The following is a 13,766-nucleotide window of genomic DNA, read 5'->3' on the forward strand; positions in this document are numbered from 1 at the left end:
CATCAACTTCAAGAACTTGCTGCCAAATATATTCGGTGTATATACAAATATATATATATATATAATTTTTTTCCTTTAAATCAAAAACTTAAAAACTTAGTATTTCCCTAAATCCATTCAAAGCTAAAAAATGTAAATGTATGATATTGTATAAAGTATCATATATTCAATGTCAGTAAATATATATCATAAAGAAGAAATCTATTTCCACGCTTAAAAATTAAATCATAAGCTGGGATATTGCAACCACTGAGTGATGTTTAGTAAACAACCTAATCCAGGATCTGTTCATCCTATGGAATGGAAGATAAGGTGCTGACAGAGCACAACATAAATAAGGTTTAAAAATCTGAGACAATTAGGACATAGATAATAAAATAAAAGAATGCATATTATTAAATTATACTCTAATCAATTTTATTCATAGTACTTACTTAAAATGTTGCCATTTTATTGGATGGAGTAACATTGCCCATGATTTAAGTAGTATAAACCTACCCACATCTATTGAATACCCAAACTTGAAATAAATTAATTAATTAACCCAAATCAAGAACATAATACTGCCTAAATGTATTATTTCACTGTAGATAAGCAAGATCAAGTTAGAACATATTGAAAGTTATTGAAACATAAGTTTGCATTGGTTTCCATTCAGTTTTGGAGCCCAGACGTTTTTCCTGTATTCACCTAATTTCTAACTCATCCTCTTCACATTTGATAAATAGAATTCATTTAAATTTACGCTAATTATCCACGATCATGCCAAAGTGAAGGAATGTGACATATCTACAGTGGCTAAAAAGTATTTAGCCACTCCTATGACATTTTTCACATTTTATTTTATCACATCATGGCATCAAAATGGATTTATTTACAAATTCTTGCCACCAATGAAAACAAAACAAAATGAATTGTAGTGTCAAATAAAAAAATAACGCCAAAGCCTTTCTTAAATAATTACAAATTTAATTACGTCCTCATACTTTTTAGAAGCACATTTGCCTTCTGTAACAGCTGTAAGTCTATTTGGGCAATCCCCTACTATCGTTGCACTACAATTTACTTCCTTCTTTTTCACAGTATTGCTCAAGTTCCATCAAGCTGGATGGGATCTTTAAGCTGGTTACACACTACAGAAATTTCGACCAACTTTTTATGCCGAGTGATTTTACATGCGATCGATGGTCCGATCGCTCGGTCCATGGACTGTATACACACTAGCCTTGTTTAGAACGATAAAGGGAAGAGCGGATGCCCCTTTAGCAACTTTTTACAGCCATGTTGTCGTGAGCAGTGATTTTAATTTCGTACACACTGCAGCGTCATTTGCGGGGAAATGTACGAGATACCGAAGACATTAGCATAAAGGGGTGGACTCTGCACTATAGTTAACTCCCAAAACAGATAAAAACAGAAGGCTACACTGTCCCTTCATTCATTCCCATTTGTAAACGTACAATGGCTACAAAACAAGAACAATAAATTAACAAGTGCAGAGAAGAAAATCATGTAACATAGGGGCACTCTATGATGATGGAGTAATTTAAAACTTACATTTTATTAGTTTTATTAAAATAATAATGAGTCCCAATGTAGTGCCTGTGACACCAGTTGCGAAATAAAAAACAAAAAAATTGTGAAATAAACAAAAATATAAATTTTAAAATGGCAGAGAACACCGCCAAGCCTCGCAGTGTAATGAGACAGCCAATAAGTCTTCAATAAGATCTTATAATAAATCACAAGATATTTAGTAGCTGTCTATAAATCCATAAATATGGAGGACCATTGAAATTTTTTTTGGTCCTAAACGGGAGATGTCATGAATATATAATAAGTCATCATTAACGGAGTAATGGTAGTATAGACAAAGTTGTTCCCTTATTGTAATGGAATAGTTATTATAGGGATATATATCAAAATAATAGATCCTTCATATTCCATAATCACGTAACCTCCGTTTAATAGGACAAGAACTCTGGCAGTGGCAGTCTTATCGCTATAAATCAGACTTAGGAGTGCTGTATGAGTAGATATATTATCTCATAATTGTTGGCAACATAATATGTATAAGCCACAGATTACCACACTATAAGATGTTGTTTTCAACATCAAAGATTATATATTTCATTATGATTGTTATTGAAGCATTAGTCAGGCTAAATCCTGCCCTAACTATAAGCTATAATTGAGATTAGAATAGGACTGATCTATGTGTCCCTCTATTATGGAGGCTCACATCTGAGCATTCAGTGAAAGCAGTCTGTCAAGCTAATTAAGTCCTAACTGTTTGCTGAGGTTATCATGTAGACTGATCTAAGAGTCCCTCTATTACTAGTTATGGGCTCTCATTCAAAACATTCACACACACACCAGAGATTAGTCCCCTCCCGAAATAACAAGTTTTTGATAATTGAATTCTTGATAATTGAATCAATTCTCTTGAAAACAAGAACAAGCAGCTGCACTTCTCATGCTTACTGTGGCAAGAAGACTGCTGGTACGGAACCGAAGAGAAAGAAGGAGAAAGAATAGATCTTGTTGGAGCAAAGAGTGGTTCAAGAGGAGAGACACGTTCTGCCATATGCCCCTGCTACAGGAGATACGGGACAACAACCCTGATGATTTCAAGAATTTTCTTTGTATGAATGATTCAACTTTTCAGGAACTGCTCCAACTTGTAACCCCTCTCATCCAGAGGGAGAACACCCATTTAAGGAGACCCATACCGCCAGAGCAAAGACTGGTGGCAACACTACATTTTTAAGCAACAGGGAGAACACTGGCAGATCTGAAATACAGCACGGCTATTTCACCTCAAGCTCTTGGCATGATAATACCTGACACCTGTGATGCTATCATTGAAGTTCTCAGTGACCAGTATATGAAGGTTTGTGAAAAGCAACAGTATTTATTGTAAAAATATCGTTTTACATATAAACATATTTAACATTGTAAAAATACATTTAACTTGGAATGTGCAAATCATAAATTGTTAGGACCAGTGCAACAGTTTATAAATGTTGGTAGTGCAAAATTTCGCTTGTGTCCATACCAGGTGTGTCCCCAAAGTAATGTGGCATCCTTACTGATGGTAATGGGGTGGATGTCATACAAGGTTGAGACATGCCGCTTTGTCCACCCATGGTCTGAAATGTGTATGCTTGTTGGTGTCTATGGTTAGTTGAGGAAAGACATGTGTCCGGCCACAAATCTTCAGTGGAAGCCCTACACATGGCAGCAGCCACTCCATTTTAGTTTGTATGCGCTTGCTACTACTTCTCATTTTGCCTGCTAAAGTTGATGCGAGTAACTCAAATGTGTCCTGTTCCTTTCTTGGTGTTAGCAGACTGTTAGCGCAATCAAGCATCCTTTCTGCTAGTGCATCACTCTCTGGTATTTCATGTATTCTGCGTCTCTTTCGCTTCTGATTTATTTTTGCTGGTGTATCACCTTGGGTCGCATCTTGCCTGTCTGCCGTTAGCTGGCTTTCACGTGGAGTGGGATAAATCGTTGTAGCATCCGGGTCTTCAACTTCCAGCAGGAGCCCATCAGACAGTAGTGCAGGCTGAAAAAGAGCAAACGAAACAGGGGATGCAATTGCATGATTGCATGATAGTGAACAACATTTTTCAAATCATTTTACAAAATGTTTCTGGATAATAAAATAGTTGTATTTTTAGTGAGGATATCTCTACAATCTCCCTCCAATCCTTTTAGTGTGTCACATATATTGTTTGCGGTAGCTATACTAGAAAACACAAATTTCTCAGAGCGGCATGTTCAATCCCATCTGATTTTAATATGTTATATTGTTGAGATAGAAATAAAATAATCAATTCTAGCTTATCTTGTAGTCAATTCATACGAATAGCAGGTTCCACAATGACTGAAACCACCACAGGGTAAATGTCAGATTAGCACTTTACTTTTCAAAATAAAATAAAGTTAAACAAATCTTATTCTCTTAAACTGTCCTCTTCTGATGTTAAATATCCAGTTATCAAAATGTCAAAGTCTTATAAAATATTCAATACACATGTAGTTGCCCTTTTAATAAAAGGAAGGTTCCTCATCCAGATAAACGCCCGAAATTTGAAGGTGCGTCTTATACATGGGGAAATACGGTACATTTCAAAAAAGTTTTTGGAACACAAATCATTGTTCCAAAGCAGTTTGAAAAAGTCCTAGAAATTTTAAGACAAGTTACATTTTAACTAAATTAGTGGACCCCACCCAAGAAATAAAGAGACTACTAAAAAAATATTTTGTGACTTGGGATAATTGACTTGAAACAATCTAGAAAATAAAGGTTATGCTTGATCCCTGGGTAGCTAAAGTGTGTTGCTGACCACTGGGTATGGAGATGCTAAGAAGCTAACAGAGTCTAGTGGAAGAAATATTCATAGATAATTCACATTTTCGGCTTTAGACTCATCCACTTTGAATAAGGACACCACTAAATGCATTTAACTCCATAATTAGTACATTTTGAGGTTTTTCAGGTTGTGTTATAATTCCTATCCATGAATGTGGGTAATTTATGTTCCTATTCCCCCACTCTCACTCCATGTATATCCTTATTAATAAACTTTGCATTAGATAACATCTAATGCAAATCTGCATCTATGGAATTCTGGATCACGGGGATGTTAAGGCTTCCTCTAAAAGATTAATAACTTCAGATGTTTTCTTCCCTCATCAGTGTAAAACTCTCCTGGGTTTATAATGTCAGACGATATAGCTTCCATCCTCTAGAGGTAAAGAGTTAAAGGCTTTGGTTTTCAATAGTAGCATATGCTATAGCAGGCCTGTCCAACATGTGGCCCTCCAGGTGTTGTGAAACTACAAGTCCCAGCATGCCCTTCCAGCTATCTGCTAGTTGTCTACCGGCAAAGCATGTTGCTTGTAGTTTCACAACACCTGGAGGGCCACAGGTTGGACAGGCCTGTGCTAAAGTCTTCAGGCCCAGGGCCCTTGCCTTGTGTGGCATCTTTGAAAGCCTTGCTCACCTCTTTCTGAATTATTGGGCCAGCTATAGATTCCTGTTTGGCTAATGTCAATTTCCTAATAGGTAGTAGTGCAAGGGCTAGGTATGACTTTATATTATCATGTTATAGGAAGAGATTTGTTCAGTTTAGATTATATAAGGAATTGTAAAATTGTTTAAAGGCATTTTCAATCCTCTTGTAGTCCATAATAAGCTTTACAGAAGCAGAAAAACATGTGTCTTCTGTTGTGGTCCTTAATATATCTGCAAAAGTGGCAGCCACATTTGTTACACCCATACGATTGCTGGTGTTAACATGGTGAAGCACTTTTTGGCTTTTGTTATTGATAACAGTTTAAGGGTTTTATGCACTGCCTCTAGTAACTGACACTTGCTTAGTACACTGAGAAACCTGCAAACGTCACATGGTATTCAAACAAAGCTAAATTTATCACCCCACCACCCTTGTTTGTAGCTCTCAGGCATTAATATAAACATTTAAAACACATTAATAAATGCTTATATTACTATGTGACATTCTAGGATTAAGCAATAATTTATCTGTTTTCTTTTGCTTCATTAATTTAACTGAGTCCTTTGGTTAATACCTCCGTAAAATTCTTCTCTGTTGCGATATAGTCAACAACAGCTTCCCCTTCATTAACCAAATTCCTGATGCTTTATAGCAATGTGCTTTGATCAGAGCCGTAACTAGACATATTAGTTCCCTGGGCAAAAAAGAACAATGGTCCCCCCATTCCCCACAATGTACCTTTATGGGAGTAGATGCTGCCTCTCAGAGGTTAAGCATCGCTGGTGTCTTCTGCCTGCTGGTGTCGTATACTCCGTTCCTGCTTAGACGGATCCTGGAATATTGGGGTCCTGTTTGTAAAAGAGATAGTTATTACTTACCTCCTAGAAAGTTGAGCAGTGAGTGAAGAATCTACGTCTCCCTCCCCAAAACCAGACAGACATTAAATCAGTAGCTTTTTCTGTTTAAAAACAAGCCTCCTTCCACCCAATCAGCTCCAGAATTTAATTCATAGCATTTACAGTTAATATATATTTCCCTCCATATAGCCCAGACATCAAATTAATAGCACCCATATTTAATAAATAAGCCTCCCCTAACCAGTTCTGACATTAAATTAATAACATTCCCATTTAATAAACAGACATACCCCACGCATCAGCCCATACATTAAATTAGTAGCATTCCCATCTAATTAATAGACCTACTTCATACCCTCACCAGCCACCACCATTAAATTAACAGCATTACCATTTAATAAACCAAATTATTCCTCACCATTCCCAACATTTAACAAACAGACTCTCACCAGCCCTGGCATAAAATTATTAACATTTCCATTTAATATAAATGCCTATTTCCCCCACCAGCCCCACAATCAAATTATGGCTTACAAATTTCCCCACATTTAATAGTAATTATTATTATATAATTCATATATTCTCTTCTCTCCAAACCCCCCCCCATTCACTCCAGACACCCTCCTCACCAGACCTCTCACTCCTTCTCTCCAGATCCCCCATTCATTCCAGACACTCTCCTCACCAGACCCCTCACCCCTTCTCTCCAGACACCCTCCTCACCAGACCCCTCACTCCTTCTCTCCAGACCCCCCGATTCACTCCAGACATCTTCCTCTCCAGCCCTTGCTCCTGTCCTCTCCAGACTTCTTATCCCATTCTCTGCAGCCCGCTTTTCTTAAAAGCCCCTGCAGTATTTTACTTACCTGAGCTTCTCTTTTTCTTTCTGTTATGTTTTTCCTGTGTCTTTCTTCCTTCTGTGCCGGCTCCTCATCGCCTGTGTTCTGACAGCGTCCTGACATCAATATTTGTTTGTCAGGACGCTGCAGGAGCAGGAAGCCAGCACCCTCCTCCTTGCGCTGGCCCGTAGCTGTGTTTCAAAGGGCAAAGTAGTCCTGTGGTAGTGCCAGGACTAGATTGCCATTTCATTGGTGGGGATGTGATATGTAACAGGGAGGCGGTGTTGCTCCCCCACCGGGCCTTGTGCCCGCCTGGTGGGGGAGCAACACTGCCTTCATTATGGCTTTAACTGTGATCTTTCATGGTGTTTTGCATTTTTGGAAAGAGAACCATGATTGTCACATGCAAGTGCAATCACCTCATCTGTGTCATGAAGATTAAGTTCCTACAAGATTTTCTTGATCCACATGGCCTCCTTTGCACTTTCTGTTAAAGCCATGTATTCAGCCTCAGTGGTAGATAATGCATTTGTAGGCTGTTTTCTACTTGCTCAGCTGACTGCTACATTTTCCAACATATACGTATATGCTGTATAGGACCGTCGATCATATTCATCCAAAACCCAATCAACATCACAATATGCTCCCAATTTAGAGTTTCCATGTTTTGAAAACACAAGTTTTGTTGTGGCACCCTTTAAATATCTCAAAATCCACAATCCAATGTGGTTATCCAAGGTTTACAGAAAACTGACTGACTTTGCTTATAGCATGCATTATATCTGGCCTTGTACATGGCTTCAATCATCAATATCCCAACTGCACTTTGGTATGGATATCTTTCCTTTTTTTTTCATTTCAGCTGGTGCCGTAGAACACATTCCTTTATTTATTTACTTACTTTAACACGTGTATTGACTAGTTTTGAGTCATCCATTCCAAATATTGTGAGCATACCTTGAGTAAAATTCTAATGATCAATTGAAATTGTTTCAGCTTGTCTGTTTTGTATGACTCAGTCCTAGGATATGGCGAGCAGGTACCAAGTCCTTTAATTTGAACTGTATACTAAGTGATTCTTTCACTTTTTCTATTTCACTTAGTTGAAATAGAAAAATTACATTCACGTCCAATCTATTTCAAAGCATACAATGCCTTTTCCAATAAACAAACTTTTCCTCCTGGAAATTCAGTGTTGCTATAATGAACTGGAAATTACATATACATTTTCTCTTACATCACTATTCAAGAAAGCCGAATCAAAGTCCAAATGATGCAGTTCAGGATCATGAAAAGCAGATCTGGCCATTACAAGCCATAAAGTACCTTGTAACTGGCGAGAAAACTTCTCCATAACCTATTCCATTTCGATGAGTGCAACCTTTTGGCACAAGCCTTGCCTTGTATCTTGCCAAGGATCCATCTGTATTAGACTTTTTGAAAAATACCCACTCAGTGCGACTAACTTCTTGTCAATTGCACTTTTCCATTTCTCCATTGTCTTTCAGTGCGACTAACTCCTTGTCAATTGCACTTTTCCATTTCTTACCGTCTCTTAGGGATTAGGGCTCAGACAAAACAATGTTTGCAAATTCATCACTATACTTCAGCGATGGAATTCTTTTATTCTATCAAGCTGATGTCCTCACTTGCATTTGCGTCTTATTTGTAGGTTGAGCTTGTTTAGCCTGACACTCACTCAGCTCCTCACATATAAATTTATCTTCAGACGCCAGGTTTAACGTAACACAGTCATGTTTCAGTGATGGTGGCCACTCTTGGAACTTTGTCATTTGTTACATGTGTCATGGTCTCATGGAAAATGACATCTCTCACTTTAATTAGGTTCTTCCCTTCGATGTCTCAAAGCCAGTAACCTTTACTTTCTTCACAGTACCCCAGGAATAAACAGGGTAGGGCTATTGGGTCTAGTTTATGTTTCTTTTCTTTGGTATGTGGGCATGGGTCTTACATCCAAATACATATAGATGCTCAACATTTAGCTTTTGACCTTTTTAGGCTTCCTCTGGCATCATCCCTTTTACTGGTAGAGTCAGTGCTACGATTCCTGAGGTAGATATTGCCTCCACCCAGAAATGATTTTCCAGGCCAGCATCATACAGCATTGCTTATGCCCTTTCCACCGTGGTTCTGTTAGCTCTTCCACTGTCTCCATTTTGCTAACGTGTATAGGCAATGGTTACCTGATGATGAATCTCATACTTCTTTTGTAAGGTTGATAATGCGGCATTATTATATTTACCACCACTATCAGTATGTAGTACTTTCAGTTTAAGACATGCTTAAGTCTCTCTCTCTCTCTCTCTCTCTCTCTCTCTCTCTCTCTCTCTATCTCTCTCTCTCTCTACAAGGTTTTTGCTTTAGAAAGTATACATGTGTTTTTCCTGGTTGCATCATCAATTAGAGTCATAAAATACCTTGATCCACTGAATGGCTCCACTTCCATGGGTTCACATAAATCAGTATACACAAGGGATAGGGGTTGCTTAGCTTTTTTACCCGAATTTGGGAATGGGCAGCGATCCTGTTTTTTTTACAACTCACACATTTTGGTTCTTCATGTCTGCTTACTGTAATGTATTTCACCATGCCATTAATCAGTTTTTGGAGTGTGTATATTCCAAATAAACAAATTGCTGATGTCAGAGTTCAATAAGAGGGGTCTCATTTACTGCAATCATTGCAAAACACTTGTCAATATCCAGGTTATAAGTTGCTGACATCTGGTTACAGTAGCTATAACCGTACTATGGTTGTTTTGCACTAAAAATTTACATTCTGCAAACTTAATTTTGAATCCTCTTTTTCCAGGATACTTTTGCAATTAAATTTGTCTTCAATTATGGTACATACAGGACATTTTCTGTCTGTTATTACAAATTGGTCTTTTATATCAAGCGTACTGCTACAGTTCCTTCTTGTGTTCCAACTAGGCTCTTATTTCCTATACCATTTGTTAGGGTCACACTTCTTCAGTAATTTAATCTGATTCTTGTTGCAAATAAAATGTCTAGTTGTACGTGAGTTCATATACCAAGATAATACAGCAAGGCTGCTTGCTGACGCTGCACATAATGCAGATTTGTCTCTTTTCTCTCTTTTATATGAACCACTGTTACTTGATTCATTTAGCATACATTCTAAAGCTTTGTGGCCTATCTTGTTGCACTTCTAATGCTTGCGCTTATACATTTTATGTATATTACCTTTCTTAACCAGAGCTGATCATTCTGCAGGACTGTCAGTAGGTATCCTTTCCTGGAACTGCATTAACCTTGTCTGCACTGTCTCTGTAGACAGCTTGGTAATGTTGGACTCCAATGCGAGTACCAAAAAGTCTAATTCTGGAGTCAGGTTCTGCAACATTACCATAACTACCTCTCTGTCATGTACGGTAACTCCAATGGGCACTATCTGCTGTGACACTGATAACATTTTATTTATGTAGTCATTCATGTCCTTTGACTCAGTAGTTTGTGTTCCATGCAATTTCTGGTCTAGGTTAATTCGCCTCATTAAACACTTATCCTCATACGCATTTTGAAATCCAACTACATCTCCTTTGCTGTGACTTGCCAAGGATGATCCATTAGATGTGTAGCTGTAGAGTCAACCCAAAGGTTCTCATCCACACTTGGTGCATCTCCATGGCAAACTTCCAGGTAGCATAATACTCTGAGCCTGCCAGTGTCACAAAGTTCATGCCGGAGCTGCCATTTACCACTGCGTGACTCATCTCGCTTGTCTTTTTAAGAAAAATCTCTGTGGGACAAACTTTCTTGGTAATCGCAATACAGGTAATTGCTTATATGTTTTTCAGTGCGCTGGGCCCATAACCAGGAGCAAAAGCCATGCATAATAGCAGGATAAAGAAGACAGACATAGGTTTTTAAACAGCTTAAGATGAAGTTTTGCTGTTTTGCACAGCTGCTAATGCACATACTCAGTATTCTGCAAATGTCACATGGTATTCAAACAAACATAACTTTATCAAGAGTAACCGCTACGAATAGTGCTAAGTGCAGGTGAGTAGCAAGAAATATTTATTTTATAAAGTAAATACAAGGCTGTGAATAGCAGAAATGCTGCACTGAATTTGATGAAGGTAGAGTTAAAAAGAGAAAGTGATAACAAGTGATGCTAATCCAATAGTTGGGTGACTACAGTAATAAATTCAATGCTAACGAGCCTCATGTCAAGATGACAAATAGGCTTCGAGATTTGGCTCAGAAACAGAGACAGATATTGAAGTTCTGCTTGAAATTGCATGAAGTCTTTTTCCTTCCTGCTTTGTATAACTGTAATATCCCATCACTTTTCTTAAGAGAATTGCTATTGCAGGAGGAAGGAGTGGAAGAGTGGGCGTGTGCTCCCCCAGACCTGATTGTGTAAGACAGTGAACATTTGCTCATGTGTTGCAGTAAAAACTCTGATTTGTTTTCTATTGGCAAAATGAAACTCCATCTTTCTTTTGAACTCCTGTTGTTTCTGCCTCGGCTTGTATCACATTCACAAATGGAACTAGTAAGAAATGCCACTTTCCACTGATTTAGCATCTTATACCTGTGTTACTTTTTGGAAGCCCCTTTCTATTTTTCTTCTAGATTTTCCTTTCTTGTATACTATCTTTTCCCACAATCTTTTTTTTTTATATCAGCTTTCTTCCACAATGACTGATATTGTCAAAATTGTATTTTAAGATGTAATGTTTGTTATAAAGTTAGTTTTGAAATTTTCAAATTACTTAACAATCAACATGAAAATGGCTTTTAAATAAAAGGTATTTTTAAACACTTGAGCCATTAATAAAATATTTGTGAATTTATTAACTGAAATAAAACTTATCCGGAAGATTTGCTTATCTCTAACCATCACCCAGTAGAGAGTTCCAAGCTCCAACTGTTGGGCTTGACCACTCAATCACACATAAAGTAAATAGTGAGAATCATTTTAAACCATTTCTTTTGTATCTGGTTAGTTGGCAGGCCAGTCATTCAGAACCAAGAGTTGGATCCTATACAAGGGTCTTCTCCAATTACAACTTAATGAGCTAATAGACCACCCGGCCCCACCCGGTGGTAATCTTATTCCCGATGCTGGAGACTCCGACAACTGCGAATCCTCAGCAGCCTGACATATTCTTAATCACGACTGTTTACCAAAGTGACTTGTAGTGAATGCAATGAATTAACAGCCCGCCACCACAGAATGACGTTGATGTGAACGGCGACAGTAATCTTTCTACAGTTAAGGGGGCAGTTCTAGAATAGCTTAAGGCTACATTATATAAGCATACTAAAAAACATTCTAAAGGCGGCGTCTCTTTCAATTGCCCCCTTAAGTGTAGAAAGATTAGTGTCGCCGTGCACATCAACGACATTCTGTGCTGGCGGGCTGTTAATTCATCGCATTCACTCCAAGTCACTTTGGTAAACAGTCGTGAATATGAATATGTCAGGCTGCTGACGATTCGCACTGAAGATGTTGCGGTGAGTCTTGTTGGGTTCTCCAGAATCGGGGTTTAGTACCCAACCCAGATCACTAGAACGGTATTTTTCTGCTGTGATAACCAGTGGAATCCAGTGGCAATAGACCTAAATTCACATTGGATGAGGGAACTGGATTTCGGTTTTAATATAAATTATTTTAGGACTGAGAGGTATTGTTATTTACTTATATATTATTTACTTATATATTGTCTTGCTTGAGTGAATTGTATACTAGTGGTCTTGTGGTTCCTGACCAGTATTCATTGGGGTGAGGAATTGGTCAGAGATCTAGGTCCACTATACATTTAATTTATTTGATTCGGTTATTGGGTTTGGAAAGTATCCTAGTACCACGGCCACCATTCTCTGGTAGATAATGTACAAGACAACACAGAGCCCATTCTTTAGTAAATAGAGCTCAATACAGAGCCTATAGTTTAATGTGTATTGTATAGGGGAGTCAGCTGCACCTAATGAAGCTGCCTTTGTTCTATCTGCCTGGCCCTAGTTATACGGTCCAGATCTTATACCATTAATTACATCATGAAACACTGTAAATTACTTAAGAAACACCAATTTTAATTTCAAGCTGTTTCTACTAGAACTGCAACACTTCTTTGCGTCAATAGAACATATGACATTTAAACATGGATATGCTTATAAGTAAATCAAATATATATCTGCTGAAAACTTAAAAATATGTCTACCTATTAAAGCAAATGTAAATGTAGTTAATAAGATACAACTGATTGTATTTAAATATGGTTAATGTAAGGAATGCTTAGCAAAATTGATGTTTTATATGCTTGCTTATTGTCACTATCCAGGATTTAACTTCAGTTGAAGTTCAGTTGACCAGGAGATGAAACCAGCAGTGATACCAAACACAGCAATCTACTCTCGGCCCAAGAACTGAATATTCTCTGCATAGGAAGGTATTTGCTGCCATCCATCTGACATTTAGAACTGGGACTTTGTGGGTGGTCCTATCTGTGTGGCCCCTTCATACTTCTCCTGCTTCATGACCAAGACATCAATTTACACCTGTACAGAAAGAAGCCAAGTACAACTGCAAATAATTACAATCCTGGTGTTATTAACCACATAGTGAGGAACTTACATGGCTTTCATTTATTTCCTTGCAAACCACATCATACCTTATTTTACCTCTTTGCTAAATACAGCATATAGCCGGAAACTTGCAATATGTGAATTCCACATAACATAGCAAAATAGCCACTGCAATTCAATTTATGTAAACGTTTCATTAAACTCATCAGACTCAAAAATTACAGAAGAACATGTGCTAAATATAATAAGAAATACATTTATGTCGGAAGAAAGAAACTAGCAGATAGTCAAAAGACGTCTCAAATTACGCATAAGTAATACATTCCAGAAAGTCACTGGTGTTATTATAATAACAAAAATATTTTATCTTGTAGAGTTTAAGACATATATATATATATATATATATATATATATATATATATATATATAAATATATATATATATATATATATATATATATAT

The 13,766-nt window shown here is 37.5% G+C and overlaps 1 long non-coding RNA gene across 1 annotated transcript in view; it reads left to right on the top strand.

Moving 5' to 3' along the window:
* LOC142109157 (uncharacterized) overlaps nucleotides 1–13,579 on the top strand; it is a 59,919-nt gene extending 46,340 nt beyond the window's left edge. The window contains exon 3 of the long non-coding RNA XR_012680297.1: nucleotides 13,061–13,579. This is a non-coding gene — a long non-coding RNA (uncharacterized LOC142109157). The remainder of the gene's footprint in view (nucleotides 1–13,060) is intronic.
* The last annotated feature ends 187 nt before the right edge of the window (nucleotides 13,580–13,766 follow it).

The sequence above is a fragment of the Mixophyes fleayi genome, chromosome 1 (assembly GCF_038048845.1).
Source record: "Mixophyes fleayi isolate aMixFle1 chromosome 1, aMixFle1.hap1, whole genome shotgun sequence".
Classification (NCBI taxonomy): domain Eukaryota; kingdom Metazoa; phylum Chordata; class Amphibia; order Anura; family Limnodynastidae; genus Mixophyes; species Mixophyes fleayi.